Raw genomic sequence first — 25,348 nt, 5'->3', positions numbered from 1 at the left:
TGATTACCCTGCAGAGTTTAGTGTCATCTGCAAATATTGAAATTCTACTCTGAATGTCCCCTAAGGTCATTAATAAATATGTTAAAAATAAGAGGGCCCAATACTGACACCTGTGGTACCCCACTGCTAACCGCGACCCTGTCCGAGTGTGCTCCATTAATAACCACTAGGGTTGAGCGAAACGGGTCGATCATTTTCAAAAGTCGCCGACTTTTGGCTAAGTCGGCGTCTCATGAAACCCGATCCGACCCCTGTGCTTGTCGGCCATGCGGTACGCGACTTTCGCTCCAAAGTCGCGTTTCAATGACGCGAAAAGCGCCATTTCTCAGCCAATGAAGGTGAACGCAGAGTGTGGGCAGCGTGATGACATAGATCCTGGTCCCCACCATCTTAGAGAAGGGCATTGCAGTGATTGGCTTGCTGTCTGCGGCGTCACAGGGGCTATAAAGGGGCGTTCCCGCCGACCGCCATCTTACTGCTGCTGATCTGAGCTTAGGGACAGGTTGCTGCCGCTTCGTCAGAAGCAGGGAGAGCGTTAGGCAGGGTCCACTAACCACCAAACCGCTTGTGCTGCAGCGATTTCCACTGTCCAACACCACCTTCGGTGTGCAGGGACTGTGGAAGCTATTTTTTATTTTTTTTCCCCTCAGCGCTGTAGCTCATTGGGCTGCCCTAGAAGGCTCCGTGATAGCTGTATTGCTGTGTGTACGCCACTGTGGAAACCAACTGCTTTTTTCAAAGCACATATCCTCTTGTTCCTTCCTTTCTGCACAGCTATCTTTTTTGTTTGTCCACACTTTTTATTTAATTTGTGCATCAGTCCACTCCTATTGCTGCCTGCCATACCTGGCTTACATTACTGCAGGGAGATAGTAATTGTAGGACAGTTTTTTTTTTGTTTGTTTTTTTTGTGGGAGATTAAGATTGGCATTTCTGCTACAGTGCCATCCCTGTCTGTGCCATCTCTCACTGAGTGGGCCATAGAAAGCCTATTTATTTTTTCCGTGATTTGTGTTCTAAATTCTACCTCAACACAAAAACACTACATCAATCAGTGGGAGAAAAATATTGGCCTCAGTCAGGGCTTGTGTGCCACTGCTGTGTGTGCTATCTCTCATTCAGTGGGCTATAGAAAGCCTATTTATTTTTTTTTTTTTTTTAATATTACTTGGTTTCTAAAGTCTCCCTGAAAAAAAAAAAAAACCTAAAAAAACAGTGGGAGAGTAATATTGCCCTTTCAGCTTGTGTGCCAGTCTTGACTCCTGGGTGTGCCACCTCTCTCTCTCTCATTCAGTGGGCCATAGAAAGGCTATTTATTTTTTTGTTTTTTTTAATATTATTTGGTTTCTAAAGTCTCCCTGAAAAAAAAAAAAAACATAAAAAAACAGTGGGAGAGTAATATTGCCCTTTCAGCTTGTGTGCCAGTCTTGACTCCTGGGTGTGCCACCTCTCTCTCTCATTCAGTGGGCCATAGAAAGGCTATTTTTTTTTTTGGTTTTTTTAATATTATTTGGTTTCTAAAGTCTCCCTGAAAAAAAAAAAAAAAACATAAAAAAACAGTGGGAGAGTAATATTGCCCTTTCAGCTTGTGTGCCAGTCTTGACTCCTGGGTGTGCCACCTCTCTCCCTCTCATTCAGTGGGCCATAGAAAGCCTATTTATTTTTTTTTTTAAATATTATTGGGTTTCTAAAGTCTCCCTTAAAAAACAAAAAATACATAAAAAAACAGTGGGAGAGTAATATTGCCCTTTCAGCTTGTGTGCCAGTCTTGACTCCTGGGTGTGCCACCTCTCTCTCATTCAGTGGGCCATAGAAAGCATTTTTTTTTTTCCTTGATTTGTGTTCTAAAATCTACCTCAACACAAAAACACTACATCAATCAGTGGGAGAAAAATATTGGCCTCAGTCAGGGCTTGTGTGCCACTGCTGTGTGTGCTATCTCTCATTCAGTGGGCTATAGAAAGCCTATTTATTTATTTTTTTTTTCTTATTATTTGGTTTCTAAAGTCTCCCTGAAAAAAAAAATAAATAAATAAAAAAACAGTGGGAGAGTAATATTGCCCTTTCAGCTTGTGTGCCAGTCTTGACTCTTGGGTGTGCCACCTCTCTCTCTAATTGTGGGCCATACAAAGCCTTTTTTTTTTTTTTTTTTAAATATTATTGGGTTTCTAAAGTCTCCCTTAAAAAACAAAAAATACATAAAAAAACAGTGGGAGAGTAATATTGCCCTTTCAGCTTGTGTGCCAGTCTTGACTCCTGGGTGTGCCACCTCTCTCTCTAATTGTGGGCCATACAAAGCCTTTTTTTTTTTTTTTAAATATTATTGGGTTTCTAAAGTCTCCCTTAAAAAACAAAAAATACATAAAAAAACAGTGGGAGAGTAATATTGCCCTTTCAGCTTGTGTGCCAGTCTTGACTCCTGGGTGTGCCACCTCTCTCTCTAATTGTGGGCCATACAAAGCCTTTTTTTTTTTTTTTTAAATATTATTGGGTTTCTAAAGTCTCCCTTAAAAAACAAAAAATACATAAAAAAACAGTGGGAGAGTAATATTGCCCTTTCAGCTTGTGTGCCAGTCTTGACTCCTGGGTGTGCCACCTCTCTCTCATTCAGTGGGCCATAGAAAGGCTATTTTTTGGGGGGGGTTTTTTAATATTATTTGGTTTCTAAAGTCTCCCTGAAAAAAAAAAAAAAAAACATAAAAAAACAGTGGGAGAGTAATATTGCCCTTTCAGCTTGTGTGCCAGTCTTGACTCCTGGGTGTGCCACCTCTCTCCCTCTCATTCAGTGGGCCATAGAAAGCCTATTTATTTTTTTTTTAAAATATTATTGGGTTTCTAAAGTCTCCCTTAAAAAACAAAAAATACATAAAAAAACAGTGGGAGAGTAATATTGCCCTTTCAGCTTGTGTGCCAGTCTTGACTCCTGGGTGTGCCACCTCTCTCTCTAATTGTGGGCCATACAAAGCCTTTTTTTTTAAATATTATTAGGTTTCTAAAGTCTCCCTTAAAAAACAAAAAATACATAAAAAAACAGTGGGAGAGTAATATTGCCCTTTCAGCTTGTGTGCCAGTCTTGTCTCCTGGGTGTGCCACCTCTCTCTCTAATTGTGGGCCATACAAAGCCTTTTTTTTTTTTTTTAATATTATTGGGTTTCTAAAGTCTCCCTTAAAAAACAAAAAATACATAAAAAAACAGTGGGAGAGTAATATTGCCCTTTCAGCTTGTGTGCCAGTCTTGACTCCTGGGTGTGCCACCTCTCTCCCTCTCAGTCAGTGGGCCATAGAAAGCCTATTTATTTTTTTTTTTAAATATTATTGGGTTTCTAAAGTCTCCCTTAAAAAACAAAAAATACATAAAAAAACAGTGGGAGAGTAATATTGCCCTTTCAGCTTGTGTGCCAGTCTTGACTCCTGGGTGTGCCACCTCTCTCTCATTCAGTGGGCCATAGAAAGCATTTTTTTTTTCCTTGATTTGTGTTCTAAAATCTACCTCAACACAAAAACACTACATCAATCAGTGGGAGAAAAATATTGGCCTCAGTCAGGGCTTGTGTGCCACTGCTGTGTGTGCTATCTCTCATTCAGTGGGCTATAGAAAGCCTATTTATTTATTTATTTTTTTTTCTTATTATTTGGTTTCTAAAGTCTCCCTGAAAAAAAAATAAATAAATAAAAAAACAGTGGGAGAGTAATATTGCCCTTTCAGCTTGTGTGCCAGTCTTGACTCCTGGGTGTGCCACCTCTCTCCCTCTCATTCAGTGGGCCATAGAAAGCCTTTTTTTTTTTTTTTTTTTTTTAATATTATTGGGTTTCTAAAGTCTCCCTTAAAAAACAAAAAATACATAAAAAAACAGTGGGAGAGTAATATTGCCCTTTCAGCTTGTGTGCCAGTCTTGACTCCTGGGTGTGCCACCTCTCTCTCTAATTGTGGGCCATACAAAGCCTTTTTTTTTTTTTTTTTTTAAATATTATTGGGTTTCTAAAGTCTCCCTTAAAAAACAAAAAATACATAAAAAAACAGTGGGAGAGTAATATTGCCCTTTCAGCTTGTGTGCCAGTCTTGACTCCTGGGTGTGCCACCTCTCTCTCTAATTGTGGGCCATACAAAGCCTTTTTTTTTTTTTTTTAAATATTATTGGGTTTCTAAAGTCTCCCTTAAAAAACAAAAAATACATAAAAAAACAGTGGGAGAGTAATATTGCCCTTTCAGCTTGTGTGCCAGTCTTGACTCCTGGGTGTGCCACCTCTCTCTCTAATTGTGGGCCATACAAAGCCTTTTTTTTTTTTTTTTAAATATTATTGGGTTTCTAAAGTCTCCCTTAAAAAACAAAAAATACATAAAAAAACAGTGGGAGAGTAATATTGCCCTTTCAGCTTGTGTGCCAGTCTTGACTCCTGGGTGTGCCACCTCTCTCTCATTCAGTGGGCCATAGAAAGGCTATTTTTTTTTGGGTTTTTTTTAATATTATTTGGTTTCTAAAGTCTCCCTGAAAAAAAAAAAAAAACATAAAAAAACAGTGGGAGAGTAATATTGCCCTTTCAGCTTGTGTGCCAGTCTTGACTCCTGGGTGTGCCACCTCTCTCCCTCTCATTCAGTGGGCCATAGAAAGCCTATTTTTTTTTTTTTTTAAATATTATTGGGTTTCTAAAGTCTCCCTTAAAAAACAAAAAATACATAAAAAAACAGTGGGAGAGTAATATTGCCCTTTCAGCTTGTGTGCCAGTCTTGACTCCTGGGTGTGCCACCTCTCTCCCTCTCATTCAGTGGGCCATAGAAAGCCTTTTTTTTTTTTTTTTTTTAAATATTATTGGGTTTCTAAAGTCTCCCTTAAAAAACAAAAAATACATAAAAAAACAGTGGGAGAGTAATATTGCCCTTTCAGCTTGTGTGCCAGTCTTGACTCCTGGGTGTGCCACCTCTCTCTCTAATTGTGGGCCATACAAAGCCTTTTTTTTTTTTTTTTAAATATTATTGGGTTTCTAAAGTCTCCCTTAAAAAACAAAAAATACATAAAAAAACAGTGGGAGAGTAATATTGCCCTTTCAGCTTGTGTGCCAGTCTTGACTCCTGGGTGTGCCACCTCTCTCTCTAATTGTGGGCCATACAAAGCCTTTTTTTTTTTTTTTTAAATATTATTGGGTTTCTAAAGTCTCCCTTAAAAAACAAAAAATACATAAAAAAACAGTGGGAGAGTAATATTGCCCTTTCAGCTTGTGTGCCAGTCTTGACTCCTGGGTGTGCCACCTCTCTCTCTAATTGTGGGCCATACAAAGCCTTTTTTTTTTTTTTATATTATTGGGTTTCTAAAGTCTCCCTTAAAAAACAAAAAAATACATAAAAAAACAGTGGGAGAGTAATATTGCCCTTTCAGCTTGTGTGCCAGTCTTGACTCCTGGGTGTGCCACCTCTCTCTCATTCAGTGGGCCATAGAAAGGCTATTTTTTTTTTTGGTTTTTTTAATATTATTTGGTTTCTAAAGTCTCCCTGAAAAAAAAAAAAAAAACATAAAAAAACAGTGGGAGAGTAATATTGCCCTTTCAGCTTGTGTGCCAGTCTTGACTCCTGGGTGTGCCACCTCTCTCCCTCTCATTCAGTGGGCCATAGAAAGCCTATTTATTTTTTTTTTAAAATATTATTGGGTTTCTAAAGTCTCCCTTAAAAAACAAAAAATACATAAAAAAACAGTGGGAGAGTAATATTGCCCTTTCAGCTTGTGTGCCAGTCTTGACTCCTGGGTGTGCCACCTCTCTCTCATTCAGTGGGCCATAGAAAGCATATTTTTTTTTTTTCCCTTGATTTGTGTTCTAAAATCTACCTCAACACAAAAACACTACATCAATCAGTGGGAGAAAAATATTGGCCTCAGTCCGGGCTTGTGTGCCACTGCTGTGTGTGCTATCTCTCATTCAGTGGGCTATAGAAAGCCTATTTATTTATTTATTTTTTTTCTTATTATTTGGTTTCTAAAGTCTCCCTGAAAAAAAAAAAAAATAAATAAAAAAACAGTGGGAGAGTAATATTGCCCTTTCAGCTTGTGTGCCAGTCTTAACTCCTGGGTGTGCCACCTCTCTCCCTCTCATTCAGTGGGCCATAGAAAGCCTATTTATTTATTTTTTTAAATATTATTGGGTTTCTAAAGTCTCCCTTAAAAAACAAAAAATACATAAAAAAACAGTGGGAGAGTAATATTGCCCTTTCAGCTTGTGTGCCAGTCTTGACTCCTGGGTGTGCCACCTCTCTCTCATTCAGTGGGCCATAGAAAGCATTTTTTTTTTTTCCTTGATTTGTGTTCTAAAATCTACCTCAACACAAAAATACTACATCAATCAGTGGGAGAAAAATATTGGCCTCAGTCAGGGCTTGTGTGCCACTGCTGTGTGTGCTATCTCTCATTCAGTGGGCTATAGAAAGCCTATTTATTTATTTATTTTTTTTTCTTATTATTTGGTTTCTAAAGTCTCCCTGAAAAAAAAAAAAAAAAATAAAAAAACAGTGGGAGAGTAATATTGCCCTTTCAGCTTGTGTGCCAGTCTTGACTCCTGGGTGTGCCACCTCTCTCCCTCTCATTCAGTGGGCCATAGAAAGCCTTCTTTTTTTTTTTTTTTTAAATATTATTGGGTTTCTAAAGTCTCCCTTAAAAAACAAAAAATACATAAAAAAACAGTGGGAGAGTAATATTGCCCTTTCAGCTTGTGTGCCAGTCTTGACTCCTGGGTGTGCCACCTCTCTCCCTCTCATTCAGTGGGCCATAGAAAGCCTTTTTTTTTTTTTTTTTTTTTAAATATTATTGGGTTTCTAAAGTCTCCCTTAAAAAACAAAAAATACATAAAAAAACAGTGGGAGAGTAATATTGCCCTTTCAGCTTGTGTGCCAGTCTTGACTCCTGGGTGTGCCACCTCTCTCCCTCTCATTCAGTGGGCCATAGAAAGCCTATTTATTTATTTTTTTAAATATTATTGGGTTTCTAAAGTCTCCCTTAAAAAACAAAAAATACATAAAAAAACAGTGGGAGAGTAATATTGCCCTTTCAGCTTGTGTGCCAGTCTTGACTCCTGGGTGTGCCACCTCTCTCTCTAATTGTGGGCCATACAAAGCCTTTTTTTTTTTTTTTTAAATATTATTGGGTTTCTAAAGTCTCCCTTAAAAAACAAAAAATACATAAAAAAAACAGTGGGAGAGTAATATTGCCCTTTCAGCTTGTGTGCCAGTCTTGACTCCTGGGTGTGCCACCTCTCTCTCTAATTGTGGGCCATACAAAGCCTTTTTTTTTTTTTTTTTAAATATTATTGGGTTTCTAAAGTCTCCCTTAAAAAACAAAAAATACATAAAAAAACAGTGGGAGAGTAATATTGCCCTTTCAGCTTGTGTGCCAGTCTTGACTCCTGGGTGTGCCACCTCTCTCTCATTCAGTGGGCCATAGAAAGCATTTTTTTTTTTTGTTTTTTTTAATATTATTTGGTTTCTAAAGTCTCCCTGAAAAAAAAAAAAAAAAAACAGTGGGAGAGTAATATTGCCCTTTCAGCTTGTGTGCCAGTCTTGACTCCTGGGTGTGCCACCTCTCTCTCATTCAGTGGGCCATAGAAAGCATTTTTTTTTTTTGTTTTTTTTAATATTATTTGGTTTCTAAAGTCTCCCTGAAAAAAAAAAAAAAAAAACAGTGGGAGAGTAATATTGCCCTTTCAGCTTGTGTGCCAGTCTTGACTCCTGGGTGTGCCACCTCTCTCTCTCATTCAGTGGGCCATAGAAAGGCTATTTTTTTTTTTGGTTTTTTTAATATTATTTGGTTTCTAAAGTCTCCCTGAAATAAAAAAAAAACTTAAAAAAACCGTGGGAGAGTAATATTGCCCTTTCAGCTTGTGCGCCAGTCTTGACTCCTAGGTGTGCCACCTCTCTCTCTCTAATTGTGGGCCATAGAAAGCCTTTTTTTTTTTTTTTTTTTTTTTTTATATTATTTGGTTTCTAAAGTCTCCCTGAGAAAAAAAAAAAAATAAATTAGGTGGGAGATTAATATTGACATTAGTGCTTGAGTGACAGTCCTGCGTGTGTGTCATCTCTGTGATTTTGTGCCACAGAAAACAGAGTGTGTAACATTGTGCCTGATTTTCCTTGTGGTCTCACCAACCTGTTAAGGGATATTGAAATCATACTGAAGTTATAGCTCACCGTGTAAGTTGTTTGACAGCAACAAATAAAGTTACTTTGGTTAAGATTTTAAAACAATGAGGAAGTCTGGTGCAAGAGGTCATCGTGGGCGTTCATTGTCAGCTGGTAATGATGGTAGTGGTAGTGGAGCATCAGGTGGTCGTGGGGATAAAAATATTCCACCTAAGTCTGGAGCTGTGGAGCCAGTTTCGTCGTCAGGCTACACAAGGCCTCAAACGCTCTCTTTTCTGGGAGTAGGAAAACCGCTTTTAAAGGCGGAGCAGCAACAGCAAGTTTTGGCTTACATTGCAGACTCAGCCTCTAGCTCTTTTGCCTCCTCTTCAGAAACTGGTAAATGTAAAAGCAGCGCGTCGCTTGTGGATGTTCACGGTCAGGGACAAGTCGCTTCCTTGTCCTCCTCAGCAAAAACTACAACAAGAGAGAAGGATGCAGCAGGCGACACAACGGGTCACTCCATGGAGCTCTTTACACATACCGTCCCTGGCTTAGAAAGTGAAACATTTAACAGGCCATGCCCATTACAAGTAGATTCTGACATGGAGTGCACTGATGCACAGCCACAGCCAGAGTACTATGCTGCTCCTTTGACTCAGACCACCACATTGCCCTCTCAGGGTACAGATCCACAATCAGACCCTGATGAGACTATGTTGCCCCGCCACGAACGCTATACCACCGACCGACACAGTGACACAGACGAAGTTGCACACGAGCTCGAAGAGGAGGTAATAGATGACCCAGTTATTGACCCCGATTGGCAGCCATTGGGGGAACAGGGTGCAGGCGGCAGTAGTTCAGAAGCGGAGGTGGAGGAGGGGCCGCAGCAGGCATCAACATCGCAACAGGTTCCATCTGCCGGGCCCGTATCTGGCCCAAAACGCGTGTCAAAGCCAAAACCTGTTGGAGCACAGCGTTGCCATCCGGTTAAAGCTCAGTCTGCAATCCCTGAAAAGGGATCCGAGTCTAGGAAGAGTGCAGTCTGGCATTTTTTTAAACAACATCCAACTGATCAGCGCAAAGTCATCTGTCAAAAATGTTCAACTAGCTTAAGCAGAGGTCAGAATCTGAAAAGTCTAAATACTAGTTGCATGCATAGACACTTAACCACCATGCATTTTCAAGCCTGGACTAACTACCAAACGTCCCTCAAGGTTGTAGCACCCTCGGCCAATGAAGCTAGTCAGCAACGCAACATCCCTTCCGTCACTGTAAGGCCACCATTTTCCGCACCACCGGCAGTATCTGTGCAGGTTTCTTTGCCAGCCAAAAGCAGTCAGGGTCAGGGAATCACCAGTTTTGTAGGAGGAAATATTGCATCTAGGGCACCGGCGGAAACAATACCGTCTCCAACCGTCTCTCAGTCTGCCATGTACACCGGCACACCCGAAAGTTCCACGATCTCCAGCTCTCCAGTCCAGCTCACCCTACATGAGACTCTGGTTAGAAAAAGGAAGTACTTATCCTCGCATCCGCGTACACAGTGTTTTAACGCCCACATAGCTAGACTAATCTCGTTAGAGATGATGCCCTACCGGTTAGTTGAAAGCGAAGCTTTCAAAGCCCTGATGGAGTACGCTGAACCACGATACGAGCTACCCAGTCGACACTTTTTTTCCAGAAAAGCCATCCCAGCCCTGCACCAGCATGTTAAACAGCGCATCGTCCATGCACTCAGGCAATCTGTGAGTACAAAGGTGCACCTGACTACAGATGCATGGACCAGTAGGCATGGCCAGGGACGTTATGTGTCCATCACGGCACACTGGGTGAATGTGGTGGATGCAGGGTCCACAGGCGACATCAATTTAGGGACAGTTGTGCCTAGCCCACGGTCTAGGAAACAGTTGGCTGTAGGCGTTCGCACCCCCTCCTCCTCCTCCTCCTCGTCCTCCTGCAGAAGCTACAGCTCTTCCACAGAACGCAGTCTGCCAACCACTCCATCGGCAGATGACACTGTTGCACACCAGTTGTCCCATTATGGGCCAGCTACTGCCAAGCGTCAGCAGGCTGTATTGGCTATGAAGTGTTTGGGCGACAACAGACACACCGCGGAAGTTCTGTCCGAGTTCTTGCAACAAGAAACGCAGTCGTGGCTGGGCACAGTAGATCTTGAGGCAGGCAAGGTAGTGAGTGATAACGGAAGGAATTTCATGGCTGCCATCTCCCTTTCCCAACTGAAACACATTCCTTGCCTGGCTCACACCTTAAACCTGGTGGTGCAGTGCTTATTGAAAACTTATCCTGGGTTCTCCGACCTGCTCCTCAAAGTGCGTGCACTTTGCTCACATATCCGACGTTCGCCTGTACACGCCAGCCGTATGCAGACCTATCAGCGGTCTTTGAACCTTCCCCAGCATCGCCTAATCATAGACGTTGCAACAAGGTGGAACTCAACACTGCACATGCTTCAGAGACTGTGCGAACAGAGGCGTGCTGTTATTTATTTGTGGGAGGATACACGGGCAGGCAGTAGGATGGCAGACATGGAGTTGTCAGGTGTGCAGTGGTCTAAGATACAAGACATGTGTCAAGTCCTTCAGTGTTTTGAGGAATGCACACGGCTGGTTAGTGCAGACAACGCCGTAATAAGCATGAGCATCCCCCTAATGCGTCTGCTGATGCAAAGTTTGACGCACATAAAGGAGCAGGCGTCTGCACCAGAGGAAGAGGAAAGCCTTGATGACAGTCAGCCATTGTCTGGTCAGGGCAGTGTACAGGACGAGGTAGCGGGCGAAGAGGAGGTGGAGGACGAGGAGGATGATGGGGATGAGTATATTTTTAATGCCGAACCTTTCCCGGGGGCACAGGAAATTGGTTGCGTGTCACGGCCGGGTTCTGGTTTTTTGAGGGACACAAGTGACGTAGATTTGCCTGCAACTGCCCCTCAACCAATCACAACCGGAGATTTGACAACTGGAACTTTGGCCCACATGGCGGATTATGCCTTACGTATCCTAAAAAGGGACACACGCATTACGAAAATGATGAACGATGACGATTACTGGTTGGCCTGCCTCCTTGATCCACGCTATAAAGGCAAATTGCAAAATATTATGCCACATGAGAACTTGGAACTAATATTAGCAACCAAACAATCAACTCTTGTTGACCGTTTGCTTCAGGCATTCCCAGCACACAGCGCACGTGATCGTTCTCACACGAGCTCCAGGGGGCAGCAGACTAGGAGTGTTAGGGGTGCACACATCAGAAGTGGCGTTGGACAGAGGGGTTTTCTGACCAGGTTGTGGAGTGATTTTGCTATGACCGCAGACAGGACAGGTACTGCTGCATCAATTGAAAGTGACAGGAGACAACATTTGTCCAGTATGGTTACTAACTATTTTTCATCCCTTATCGATGTTCTCCCTCAACCGTCATTCCCATTTGATTACTGGGCCTCCAAATTAGACACCTGGCCAGAATTGGCAGAATATGCATTGCAGGAGCTTGCTTGCCCGGCAGCAAGTGTCCTATCAGAAAGAGTATTCAGTGCTGCAGGTTCAATATTAACCGAAAAAAGGACTCGTCTGGCTACCCAAAATGTTGACGATCTAACATTCATTAAAATGAACCACAACTGGATTTCGAAATCTTTTGCCCCACCTTGCCCGGCCGACACCTAGCTTTCCTATGAAAGGCTCTTGCCTGTGAATTACTTTTCTAATGTCTAATTTGCTGCAGCTGATTGTACAGCATACGACATGTTTACACCTCCCTAAATGGCCAAACTCCCCACACGGGGCCGTGGTATCGCGACTTGGCGCAAGCACCCGTGAGACTGCTGTTTGTCTGAAGAGGTGGGTGTGCTCGCTTTTGGTTGACGGCATTGCTACTGGGTCCCTCATAGTACAATGTAGTGTCTCTGGCGGTGGTGGTGCGCACCCAACGTCAGACACACCGTTGTAACATGAGGGGCCCTGGGGCGGTCCCGCCGGCCTCTAGAGAGTTCCCCCCTACCCCAGCTCAAAATGTGCTCTACCACATGCAAAATTATGTCGCACAGCTCCACCAATCTTTAGTCTATTCGCTGACATCATTCAATGTCTGGCACTGACAATACAAATTTGTAGACATCTATGATGCAACTTAAAGTAGTCTGTGTCTGTGTCCTATATTGGCACCATTAAATAGTTACTGCCAAATTACTATGTCAGAAACTCAGCAGATGAGCCCACCCCTGTACCTAAGTATGCCACCTTTTTTTTTGTTTTGGTTGTTTTGCGAGACATTAACATCTATTTATATTTTGGGAGTACTGGGACAGACACTCCTTGCACTACTCCTCCACTCACCACCAAGCTGCCCGTGTATCCATGTAACCGCTGTAAAACTGCCATGAGCCTATTGTTTGTTATTTTAGGCCTTTGAAGCCTGTCTGCGGTCCCTCCTTCCACTAGTCCTCCACTGACCAGACCACTGCTGCCCGTGTACCCCTGGAACCAATTATAAAGTGCCTACAGCCAGCCCATTTTTTTATGTTAGGCCTTTGAAGCCTGTCTGCGGTCCCTCCTTCCACTAGTCCTCCACTGACCAGACCACTGCTGCCCGTGTACCCCTGGAACCAATTATAAAGTGCCTACAGCCAGCCCATTTTTTTATGTTAGGCCTTTGAAGCCTGTCTGCGGTCCCTCCTTCCACTAGTCCTCCACTGGCCAGACCACTGCTGCCCGTGTACCCCTGGAACCAATTATAAAGTGCCTACAGCCAGCCCATTTTTTTATGTTAGGCCTTTGAAGCCTGTCTGCGGTCCCTCCTTCCACTAGTCCTCCACTGGCCAGACCACTGCTGCCCGTGTACCCCTGGAACCAATTATAAAGTGCCTACAGCCAGCCCATTTTCTTATGTTAGGCCTTTGAAGCCTGTCTGCGGCCCCTACTTGCAATACTCCTCCACTGACCACAATGCTGCCTGGAGTGCCTGCCTGTGTATCCATGTAACCGATGTAAAACTGCCATGAGTGCCTACTGTTTGTTATTTTAGGCCTTTGATAGCCTGTCTGCAGCCCCTACTTGCAATACTCCTCCACTGACCACACCAATGCTGCCCGTGTACCCCTGGAACCTATTTAAAAGTTCATAGAGCCTAGTTATATATTTTATTTACTATTAATAAGGCCATGATGGACTACGCTGTACCACGCTACAAGCTAACCAGTCGACACTTCTTTTGCGAGAAAAGCCATCCCAACCCTCCACCAGCATGTAGAAGACCGCATTGTCCATGCACTCTGGCAATCTGTGAGTACAAAGGTGCACCTGACAACAGACGCATGGACCTGTAGGCATGGCCACGGAAGATTACGTGTCCATTACGGCGCAATGGGTTAATGTGCTGGATGCATGGTCCACAGGGGACAGCCTACTAAGTCTGTCTGCAGTCCCTAATTCAAATTGTCCTCCACTGTCTAAATCGGAGCTTCCACCTTCTGGCTTTCGGCCTATAGTATCAGAAATTAAACTGCATTTGGCCTTCAACTTTGGTTAGGGCCTACTAACGGCTTCTGCCCCTCCCTGGTGTTGCCCTCAACTAAATAAAGCTGAGCTTCAACCTTCTGCTCCAAATTACCATTTTAAAAAATGCAATAGGCTTTTCCGGCCTACTAAAAGTGTCTGTCTGTGTGCCCCTGCCAGGTGTTGTCCTCAACTGAATAAAGCTGAGCTTCATCCTTCCGGCTCTCATTAAGTGGTTTTTAAAAAACAAAATGGTGGTTAGGGCCTACTAACGGCTTCTGCCCCTCCCTGGTGTTGCCCTCAACTAAATAAAGCTGAGCTTCAACCTTCTGCTCCAAATTACCATTTTAAAAAATGCAATAGGCTTTTCCGGCCTACTAAAGGTGTCTGTCTGTGTGCCCCTGCCTGGTGTTGTCCTCAACTGAATAAAGCTGAGCTTCAACCTTCCGGCTCTCATTAAGTGGTTTTTAAAAAAAAAAATGGTGGTTAGGGCCTACTAACGGCTTCTGCCCCTCCCTGGTGTTGCCCTCAACTAAATAAAGCTGAGCTTCAACCTTCTGCTCCAAATTACCATTTTAAAAAATGCAATAGGCTTTTCCGGCCTACTAAAGGTGTCTGTCTGTGTGCCCCTGCCTGGTGTTGTCCTCAACTGAATAAAGCTGAGCTTCAACCTTCCGGCTCTCATTAAGTGGTTTTTAAAAAAAAAAATGGTGGTTAGGGCCTACTAACGGCTTCTGCCCCTCCCTGGTGTTGCCCTCAACTAAATAAAGCTGAGCTTCAACCTTCTGCTCCAAATTACCATTTTAAAAAATGCAATAGGCTTTTCCGGCCTACTAAAGGTGTCTGTCTGTGTGCCCCTGCCTGGTGTTGTCCTCAACTGAATAAAGCTGAGCTTCAACCTTCTGCTCCAAATTACCATTTTAAAAAATGCAATAGGCTTTTCCGGCCTACTAAAGGTGTCTGTCTGTGTGCCCCTGCCTGGTGTTGTCCTCAACTGAATAAAGCTGAGCTTCAACCTTCTGCTCCAAATTACCATTTTAAAAAATGCAATAGGCTTTTCCGGCCTACTAAAGGTGTCTGTCTGTGTGCCCCTGCCTGGTGTTGTCCTCAACTGAATAAAGCTGAGCTTCAACCTTCCGGCTCTCATTAAGTGGTTTTTAAAAAACAAAATGGTGGTTAGGGCCTACTAACGGCTTCTGCCCCTCCCTGGTGTTGCCCTCAACTAAATAAAGCTGAGCTTCAACCTTCTGCTCCAAATTACCATTTTAAAAAATGCAATAGGCTTTTCCGGCCTACTAAAGGTGTCTGTCTGTGTGCCCCTGCCTGGTGTTGTCCTCAACTGAATAAAGCTGAGCTTCAACCTTCCGGCTCTCATTAAGTGGTTTTTAAAAAAAAAAATGGTGGTTAGGGCCTACTAACGGCTTCTGCCCCTCCCTGGTGTTGCCCTCAACTAAATAAAGCTGAGCTTCAACCTTCTGCTCCAAATTACCATTTTAAAAAATGCAATAGGCTTTTCCGGCCTACTAAAGGTGTCTGCCCCTCCCTGGTGTTGTCCTCAACTGAACAAAGCTGAGCTTCCACATTCTGGCTTTCGCCCTATACTATCAGATATTAAACTGCATTTGGCCTACTAGTGTGGTTAGGCCCTTGAAACAGTGTCTGCTGCTCTTGGGTTTGCTACTCCACTGAACAAAGCAATGCCGCCTGTTTAGTCCTGTTACCAATTTTGAACTGCATTTAGCCTACTTTATTCTTTGGCCCTATATCTGTTTCCTCCTCATCCTGCCCATTGCCCAGCCACTGCTAAATGAGTCTGCTGGTACATTGACCTAGACCACTACATTCCCCTTGTACTCTACACAGCCAGAATCTGACCCTGCTGAAAGTAAGGTTCCCCTTCCCGCATGTTATACCACCTTACACAGGGACAAAGAGGAAGGTGCAGATGAAAGTGCAGGTTCCTTCATCAGGTGGGGGGGCATACTCGTTGGCGACGTCACTGGCACAGGGCCCCTCAGAGTACGCAAAAGTGTCGCTGCTGGTGGGAGGCGCCCCCGCCATGCAAACACACCGCCGTACTTTGAGGGGCCCTGTGCCAGTGCCAATGCGAACGAGTGGCCCCCCCCCTGCTTGCTCAGGATCACAGCACTTGCAACGTTTAAATACTTACCTTTCCCTGCAACACCGCCGTGACGTAGTCCGCATTTCCTGGGCCCACGAAAAACTTGAGCCAGCCCTACTCCCCCCACAACTTTCCCCCAATTCCCTATGCCCAACTATTATTATACAGTTAATTAAGATTGGCAAGCTTCAGAAACAAGAATGGATGTTTTTGGCATTAAAATGGGCACTGTAGGTGTTTTCCTGGCCTCCACTCACTGCCGACTATGCTTCCCCATTGACTTGCATTGGGTTTCGTGTTTCGGTCGATCCCCGACTTTTAGCGATAATCGGCCGACTGCACTCGACTCGACTCTGGACAAAATCGGGTTTCCCAAAACCCTACTCGATCTTAAAAAAATGAAAGTCGCTCAACCCTAATAACCACCCTTTGTTTCCTATCCCTGAGCCAGCTCTCAACCCACTTACACATATTTTCCCCTATCCCCATTATTCTCATTTTATGTATCAATCTTTTGTTTGGCACCGTATCAAAAGCTTTTGAAAAGTCCATATACACTACATCTACTGGGTTCCCTTGGTCCAGTCCGGAACTTACCTCTTCATAGAAGCTGATCAAATTAGTCTGACATGAACGGTCCCTAGTAAACCCATGCTGATAGTGGGTCATGAGGTTATTCCTCTATTATACTCCAGTATAGCATCCCTTAGAATGCCCTCCAGGATTTTACCCACAGTAGAGGTTAAGCTTACTGGCCTATAGTTACCGAGTTCAGTTTTTGTCCCCTTTTTGAATATTGGCACCACATTTACTATACGCCAGTCCTGTGGTACAGACCCTGTTATTCTGGACTCTTTAAAGATTAAAAATAATGGTCTATCAATGACTGCACTTAATTCCTGCAGTACTCGGGGGTGTATCCCATCCGGGCCCGGAGATTTGTCAATTTTAGTGATTTTTAGGCACCGCTGTACTTCCTGCTGGGTTAAGCAGATGACTAGTGTTGAGCGATACCTTCCGATATCGGAAAGTATCGGTATCAGATTGGATCGGCCGATATTCAAAAAATATCGGATATCGCCGATACCGATACCCGATACCAATGCAAGTCAATGGGACCAAAATATCGGAATTAAAATAAACCCTTTCTTTCCTTGTAGGTTCATACTACATGAAGGAAAACAACTAAGAATAATGTGGGATTTATTGGGGGAGGTGGCGGAGACATTAAAGGCATATAGGTTTAGCCCAATCAAATAGAATAGCAGGAATTTTATTTTATTTTTTAAGACGTTCGGAGTTACAAAGATATTGACTATGTTAAGATTTTTTTTATTTTGTCAGATATTGATGTTTCACTACTTCCATGCCCTTCACCTTCTTTTTTACTTCTCCCACACTTTCTTCTTCATCATCCTCAGCAGCAGCATCTTTGACAACAACTTCTTCTTCACCTTATTCATCTTCTTCTTCATGTTCTACCCATTATTTATTTTGTTACATTCTTCATATTCTTTTTATTAAACTATTATTCTTCTTCATATTCTACTTCTTCATAATATTCATATTTGTGACAGGCATTCCTGTAGTTCAATCTATAAAAGTTTGAAGATTACACCTTACGTTCTGCCTGTCACAAAAGAGTAACAACAGGATTTGTCCGCGTTCAGTTAGGCCTGCAGCAGCCGGCTTTTTCCAGGGGCACCACGTGGAGGAACGGACTCACCCCCATACACTGCTTAGTCTTCTTCTGCTTATAATTTAGATAATATCTTTTGCTCTGATGTTTAGTCTTATGTTTAATGTTCTTCTGCTCTTCTTTGTTCTGCAGCCTTTTGCTCTTCTGCTTCTCGGTCTTCCGGGTCGTCGTCTTTAGGGTCTTGAACTTGGAAATATAGCAGAAGGTACAAGAAGTCTGAGAAAATGCCGAGGACCAGCTGATGGAACTGGAACTCGAATGGCTACCCGAAGGTCCAAGAGCCAATGGAACTACCGAGGACCAGCTGACGTTACTGGAACCCAGTTACTAAGCAGGAGGTACTCGTGCCAGAAAGCACTACCAAGGACCACCTGACGTTGGTGGAACTCAGATACCCAGAAGGAGGCACCTAAGCCAAAGGCTCTGCCCGGAACCAGCTGATGGTACTGGAACCAGGATGGGGAGCAGAAGGTACAAGAGCAAAAGACACTGCCGAGAACCAGCTGACGGTACTGGAACCCGGATGGGTAGCCGAAGGTACAAGAGCCAATGGAACTACCGAGGACCAGCTGACGTTACTGGAACCCAGTTACTAAGCAGGAGGTACTCATGCCAGAAAGCACTACCAAGGACCACCTGACGTTGGTGGAACTCGGATACCCAGAAGGAGGCACCTAAGCCAAAGGCTCTGCCCGGAACCAGCTGACGGTACTTGAACCAGGGGGACCTATTCAAGATTGTCTTCCTAGAGCTCCAACTAGCGGTGTTGGAGCCAAGGGTCAGCAGGGGGAGCAGAGTGTAGGCCGAAGCCTTCACAGGAGGGAGCTTAGTGTCTGTTGTGTCTGCGTGGCATTTGCAGGACACGTTGCCGGCTACACAGCAGGGGAAAAGCTGGCGTTACTGAACCCCACTGACACAGTGGCGAGTGTTTTTCTCTGTGCAGCCAGCACTTCCAAGCACCAACTGGTGGTGTTAGAGCCCAGGGAAAGCAGGAGGAACATAGTGTAGGCCGAAGCCTGCATTGGAGGCAGCTTAGTGTCTGTTGTGTCTGCGTGGCGTTTGCAGGACACGTTGCCGGCTACACAGCAGGGGAACAGCTGGCGTTACTGAACCCCACTGACACAGTGGTGAGTGTTTTTCTCTGTGCAGCCAGCACTTCCGAGCACCAACTGGCAGTGTTAGAGCCTAGAAAATCAAGGAGGAAGCAGAGTGTAGGCCGAAGCCTGCACTGGAAGCAGCTTAGTGTCTGTTGTGTCTGCGTGGTGTTTGCAGGACACGTTGCTGGATACACAGCAGGGGAACAGCTGACGTTACTGAACCCCACAGACACAGTGGCAAGTGTTTTTCTCTGTGCAGCCAGCACTTCCAAGCCCTAACTGGCGGTGTTAGAGCCCAGTGACAGCAGGAGGAGCAGAGTGTAGGCCGAAGCCTGCACTGAAGGCAGCTTAGTGTCTGTTGTGTCTGCGTTGCATTTGCAGGACACGTTGCCGGCTACACAGCAGGGGAACAGCTGGCATTACTGAACCCCACTGACACAGTGGCGAGTGTTTTTCTCTGTGCAGCCAGAACTTCCAAGCACCAACTGGCGGTGTTAGATCCCAGGGAAGCAAGGAGGAGCAGAGGAGCAGAGTGTAGGCCAAAGCCTGCACTGGAGGCAGCTTAGTGTCTGTTGTGTCTGCGTGGCGTTTGCAGGACACGTTGCTGGCTACACAGCAGGGGAACAGCTGGCATTACTGAACCCCACTGACACAGTGGCGAGTGTTTTTCTCTGTGCAGTCAGCACTTCCGAGCACCAACTGGCGGTGTTAGAGCCCAGGGACAGCAGGAGGAGCAGAGTGTAGGCTGAAGCCTGCACTGAAAGCAGCTTAGTGTCTGTTGTGTCTGCGTGGCGTTTTCAGGACACATTGCCGGCTACACAGCAGCGGAACAGCTGACGTTACTGAACCCCACTGACACAGTGGCAAATGTTTTTCTCTGTGCAGCCAGCACTTCTGAGCACCAACTGGCGGCATTAGAGCTCAGGGACAGCAGGAGGAGCAGAGTGTAGGCCGAAGCCTGCACTGGTGGCAGCTTAGTGTCTGTTGTGTCTGCGTGGCGTTTGCAGGACACGTTGCCGGCTACACAGCAGGGGAACAGCTGATGTTACTGAACCCCACTGACACAGTGGCGAGTGTTTTTCTCTGTGCAGCCAGCACTTCCGAGCACCAACTGGTGGTGTTAGAGCCCACGGACAGCAGGAGGAGCAGAGTGTAGGCTGAAGCCTGCACTGGAGGCAGCTTAGTGTCTGTTGTGTCTGCGTGGCGTTTGCAGGACCCGTTGCCGGCTACACAGCAGGGGAAAAGCTGATGTTACTGAACCCCACTGACACAGTGGCGAGTGTTTATCTCTGTACAGCCAGCACTTCCGATCATCAACTGGCGGTGTTAGAGCCCAGGGAATCAAGGAGGATTAGAGGAGTAGAGTGTAGGCCAAAGCCTGCACTGGAGGCAGCTTAGTGTCTGTCGTGTCTGCGTGGTGTTTGCAGGACACGTTGCCGGCTACACAGCAAGGGAACAGCTGGCGTTACTGAACCCCACTGACACAGTGGCGAGTGTTTTTCTCTGTGCAGCCAGAACTTCCGAGCACCAACTGGCGGTGATAGAGCCCAGGGAATCAAGGAGGATCAGAGGAGCAGAGTGTAAGCCGAAGCCTGCACTGGAAGAAGCTTAGTGTCTGTTGTGTCTGCATGGCATTTGCAGGACATGTTGCTGACTACACAGCAGGGGAACAGCTGGCGTTACTGAACCCCACTGACACAGTGGCGAGTGTTTTTCTCTGTGCAGCCAGCACTTCCGAGCACCAACTGGTGGTGTTAGAGCCCAGGGACAGCAGGAGGAGCAGAGTGTAGGCCGAAGCCTTTACTGGAGGCAGATTAGTTTCTGTTGTGTCTGCGTGGCGTTTGCAGGACACGTTGCTGACTAAATAGCAGGGGAACAGCTGACGTTACTAAACCCCACTGACACAGTGGCAAGTGGTTTTCTTTGTGCAGCCAGAACTTCCGAGCACCAACTGGCGGTGTTAGAGCCCAGGGACAGCAGGAGGAGCAGAGTGTAGGCCAAAGCCTTTACTGGAGGCAGCTTAGTGTCTGTTGTGTCTGCGTGGCGTTTGCAGGACACGTTGCCAGCTACACAACAGGGGAACAGCTGATGTTACTGAACCTCACTGACACAGTGGTGAGTGTTTATCTCTGTGCAGCCAGCACTTCCGAGCATCAACTGGTGGTGTTAGAGCTCGGGGAATCAAGGAGGATCAGAGGAGCAGAGTGTAGGCCAAAGCCTGCACTGGAGGCAGCTTAGTGTCTGTTGTGTCTGCATTGCATTTGCAGGACACGTTGCTGGCTACACAGCAGGGGAACAGCTGGCGTTACTGAACCCCACTGACACAGTGGCGAGTGTTTTTGTCTGTGCAGCCAGCACTTCTGAGCACCAACTGGCGGTGTTAGAGCCCAGGGAATCAAGGAGGAGCAGGGGAGCAGAGTGTAGGCCGAAGCCTGCACTGGAAGAAGCTTAGAGTCTGTTGTGTCTGCATGGCATTTGCAGGACACGTTGCTGGCTACACAGCAGGGGAACAGCTGGCGTTATTGAACCCCACTGACACAGTGGCGAGTGTTTTTCTCTGTGCATCCAGCACTTCCGAGCACCAACTGGCGGTGTTAGAGCCCAGGGACAGCAGGAGGAGCAGAGCGTAGGCCGAAGCCTTTACTGGAGGCAGCTTAGTGTCTGTTGTGTCTGCGTGGCGCTTGCAGGACATGTTGCTGACTAAACAGCAGGGGAACAGCTGACGTTACTGAACCCCACTGACACAGTGGAGAGTGTTTTTCTCTGTGCAGCCAGCGCTTCCGAGCACCAACTGGCGGTGTTAGAGCCCAGGGAATCAAGGAGGAGCAGAGTGTAGGCTGAAGCCTAACTGGAGCAAATTGAAAGGCAGCCTTTAAACCCCCCCAGTCGTTAGTAACTAGAAGAGCCACCTTGTGCAGCAGTAATGCTGCACAAGGAAAAGGTGGCTCTTTTAATTATGTTCCTTGCACACGCTGAATGAAACACTTCTAAAATTGTGCCCCTCATACCGCAAAACCGTCTCGGAGGTGGGACTTTCCTTCTTAATGAGAAGAAGCACAGCTGTCAAAAATACCCCTTGGTGCTGGGCGCAGCCTCCTGAGCGTTGCTTTTTTGTGTTCTGGAGTCTGCGCTGTTGTTTTATCCCTTGGCCATGCACTGTTACTGCGCATGCCCATGAATCCCAGCCCCGCAGTGCCTTCTGATTTAATCACACTGCGGGGCTGGGATTCATGGCCTTGCGCAGTAAATATCTTCACCTCTCACTCATGTCCTTACACCTGTTTCAGACTGTGTGGCATCATCTGATCCCTTATCGCATGCCACGGCCGTGAAGCCGCACAGTCTGAAGAAGGCGGAAGGAGATGAGTGAGAGGTGAACATATGCACTGTGCATGCCCTTGAGTCCCAGCCCCGCAGTGTCTTCTGATTTATTCACACTGCGGGACTGGGATTCATGGCCTTGCACAGTAAATATCTTCGCCTCTCACTCATGTCCTTACTCCTGCTTCAGACTGTGCGGCGTCAGCTGATCCCTTATCGCATGCCACGGCCATGAAGCCACACAGTCTGAAGAAGGTGGAAGGAGATGAGTGAGAGGTGAACATGTGCACTGCGCATGCCCATGAATCCCAGCCCCGCAGTGAGAATAAATAAGACACTGCGGGGCGTGATCTCGGGCAGGGCAGCCACACAGGCGCAGCCATCCTGACAACAAATGATGTCAGAAGACGGGTATCGCTAACTGCGCATGGCCAAGGGATAACATAACAGTGCAGGCTCCAGGACAGATTCAAATAATGCTGAGGAGGCAGCGCACGGCGCCAAGGGGGTTGCTGCGTGTCATTACGATGGAAAGTCACACCTCCGGGACGGTTAATCAGGGGACACATTTTATAAGTGTTTAGTTATGCGTGTGCAATGAGTATAACAAAAAGAGCCACCTTGAGCAAATGCAGCATTTGTGCTGTACAAGGTGGCTCTTTTAGTTACAAACACCTTGGGGGGCAGGTTCCCTTTAATTTTTGTTGCAGTGTCTGCGTGGCGTTTGCCGGACACGTTGCCGGCTACACAGCAGGGGAACAGCTGATGTTACTGAACCCCACTAACACAGTGGCGAGTGTTTTTCTCTGTGCAGCCAGCACTTCCGAGCACCAACTGGCGGTGTTAGAGCCCAGGGACAGCGGGAGGAGCAAAGTGTAGGCTGAGGCCTAATTGGAGCAAGTTGAAAGGTAAGCTTTAACGCCCCCCAGGCGTTTGTAGCTGAAAGAGCCAACTTGTGCAGCACTAATGCTGCAAAAGGAAAAGGTGTCTCTTTTAATTATGCTCCTTGCAAACGCAGAACTAAACACTTACAAAATGTGTCCCCTGATACAGTGAAACCGTCCCGGAGGTGGGATTTTCCTTCGTAATGTGATGCAGCACAGCCGCTATTCCTACGCCCTTGGCACCGTGCGCCGCCTCCTCAGCGTTGTTTGAATCTGTCCTGGAGCCTGCGCTGTTATGTTCAACCTTGGCCATGCGCAGTTTGTGCTGCCCGTCTTCTGACATCATTTGGTGTCAGGCTGGCTGCGCCTGTGCGTCCACTGAACCCCAATAACAGAGGAGTAACTGTTAACTGTGCAGACAGCACTTCCGAGCACCAACTGGCGGTGTTAGAGCCCAGGGATAACAGGAGGAGCAGGCTAGAGTTATTGCCGCAACACAGCAGGGGAGCAGCTGGCGTTACTGAACCCCAATAACAGAGGAGCAACTGTTAACTGTGCAGACAGCACTTCCAAGCACCAACTGGCGGTGTTAGAGCCCAGGGATAGCAGAAGGAGCAGGCTAGAGTTATTGCCGCAACACAGCAGGGGAGCAGCTGGCGTTACTGAACCCCAATAACAGAGGAGCAACTGTTAACTGTGCAGACAGCACTTCCGAGCACCAACTGGTGGTGTTAGAGCCCAGGGATAGCAGGAGGAGCAGAGTGTAGGCTGAGGCCTAACTGGAGCAAGTTGAAACCCCCCAGGCGTTTGTAGCTGAAAGAGCCAACTTGTGCAGCACTAATGCTGCAAAAGGAATAGGTGTCTCTTTTAATTATGCTCCTTGCAAACGCAGAACTAAACACTTAAAAAATGTGTCCCCTGATACAGTGAAACCGTCCCGGAGGTGGGACTTTCCTTCGTAATGGGACACAGCACAGCCGTTATTCCTACCCCCTTGGCGCCGTGCGCCGCCTCCTTAGCGTTGTTTGAATCTGTCCCGTAGCCTGCGCTGTTTTGTTCAACCTAGGCCCTGCGCAGTTTGCGCTGCCCGTCTTCTGACATAATTTGGTATCCGGCGGACTGGGCCTGTGCAGCCGCGCTGCCCGAGATCCCGCCTCACAGAGTTGTCTAATGTAATCACACTGCGGACCTGGGATCCATGGGTATGCGCAGTGCATATCTTCGCCTCTCACTCACCTCCTTTCGGCTTCTTCAGACTTTGCTGCGTCACGGCCGTGGCATGCTAGTAGGGATCAGCTCACAGTGCACAGTCTGAAGAAGGCGGAGGGAGATGAGTGAGAGCCTGAGGTGAAGATATGCACTGCGCATGCCCATGGATCCCAGGCCCGCAGTATGATTAAATCAGAAGAGACTGCGAGGCAGGATCTAGGGCAGCACGGCCGCACAGGCCCAGTCCACCTGACACCAAATGATGTCAGAAGACGGGCAGTGCTAACTGCGCATGGCCAAGGTTGAACAAAACAGCGCAGGCTATGGGACAGATTCAAACAATGCTGAGGAGGCGGCGCACGGCGCCAAGGGGGTAGGGATAATGGCTGTGCTGCGTCCCATTATGAAGGAAAGTCCCACCTCCGGGACGGTTTTACGGTATCAGGGGATACATTTTATAAGTGTTAAGTTCAGCGTGTGCAAGGAGCAAAACTAAAAGAGCTACCTTTTCCTTGTGCAGCATTACTGCTGCACAAGGTGGCTCTTTCAGTAACAAACGCCTGGGGGGGACAGGTTCCCTTACATTTCAGTTGTTATGTCAGCGTGGCGGTCGCAGGACACATTGCCGGATACACAACTGGGGATCAGCTGACATTACTGAACCCCAATAACACGGCAGCAAGTGTTGACTGTGCAGACGGCACTTCTGAGCATCAACTGGTGGTGTTGGAGCCCAGGGATTACAGTTCAGGTGGTAGAAACATGAACGCAACAGGAGACCTGGATACTGTAGCCAACCAATTATTTAATCTGGAAGAGGAGTGGCAAATTCCTGCGAGATCCAGGCCTTGTTCATTTTCAGAAAAGTAAGGCGGTCAATGTTATTGGAGGATAGTCGAATGCGACGGTCTGTTAGTACACCACCTGCGGCACTAAAGACGTGTTCCGATAATACACTAGCAGCAGGGCAAGCCAACACCTCCAATGCATACTGGCTTAGCTCTGGCCATGTATCCAGCTTAGAGACCCAAAATTTGAAGGGGGAAGAGCCGTCTGGGAGTACAGTACGAGGGAAAGACATGTAGTCTGTCACCATCTGATGGAAACGTTGCCTCCTGCTGACTGGAGCCGTCTGTGATGGTGTAGACATGTGTGGCGGGCACACAAAACTGTGCCAAAGTTGGGTCATACTGGTCTTGCCTTGTGCTGAGGCACTGCTTCTGCTATCTCTTTGTGCAGAGCTTCCTCCACTGCCTCGACGCACTGAGCTGCTTTGTAAAGCACTAGCAGCACTACTCTCAGTTGGACTGGAGAAGATGATGGAATTCACCAGTGTGTCTTGGTACTCCCGCATTTTACGCACTCGGTTCAACGGTGTTATGAGGCTTTGTAAGTTGTCCCG

The sequence above is a fragment of the Ranitomeya variabilis genome, chromosome 3 (genome assembly GCF_051348905.1).
Source record: "Ranitomeya variabilis isolate aRanVar5 chromosome 3, aRanVar5.hap1, whole genome shotgun sequence".
Lineage (NCBI taxonomy): Eukaryota > Metazoa > Chordata > Amphibia > Anura > Dendrobatidae > Ranitomeya > Ranitomeya variabilis.
Note: the sequence above shows the minus strand (reverse complement) of the source record.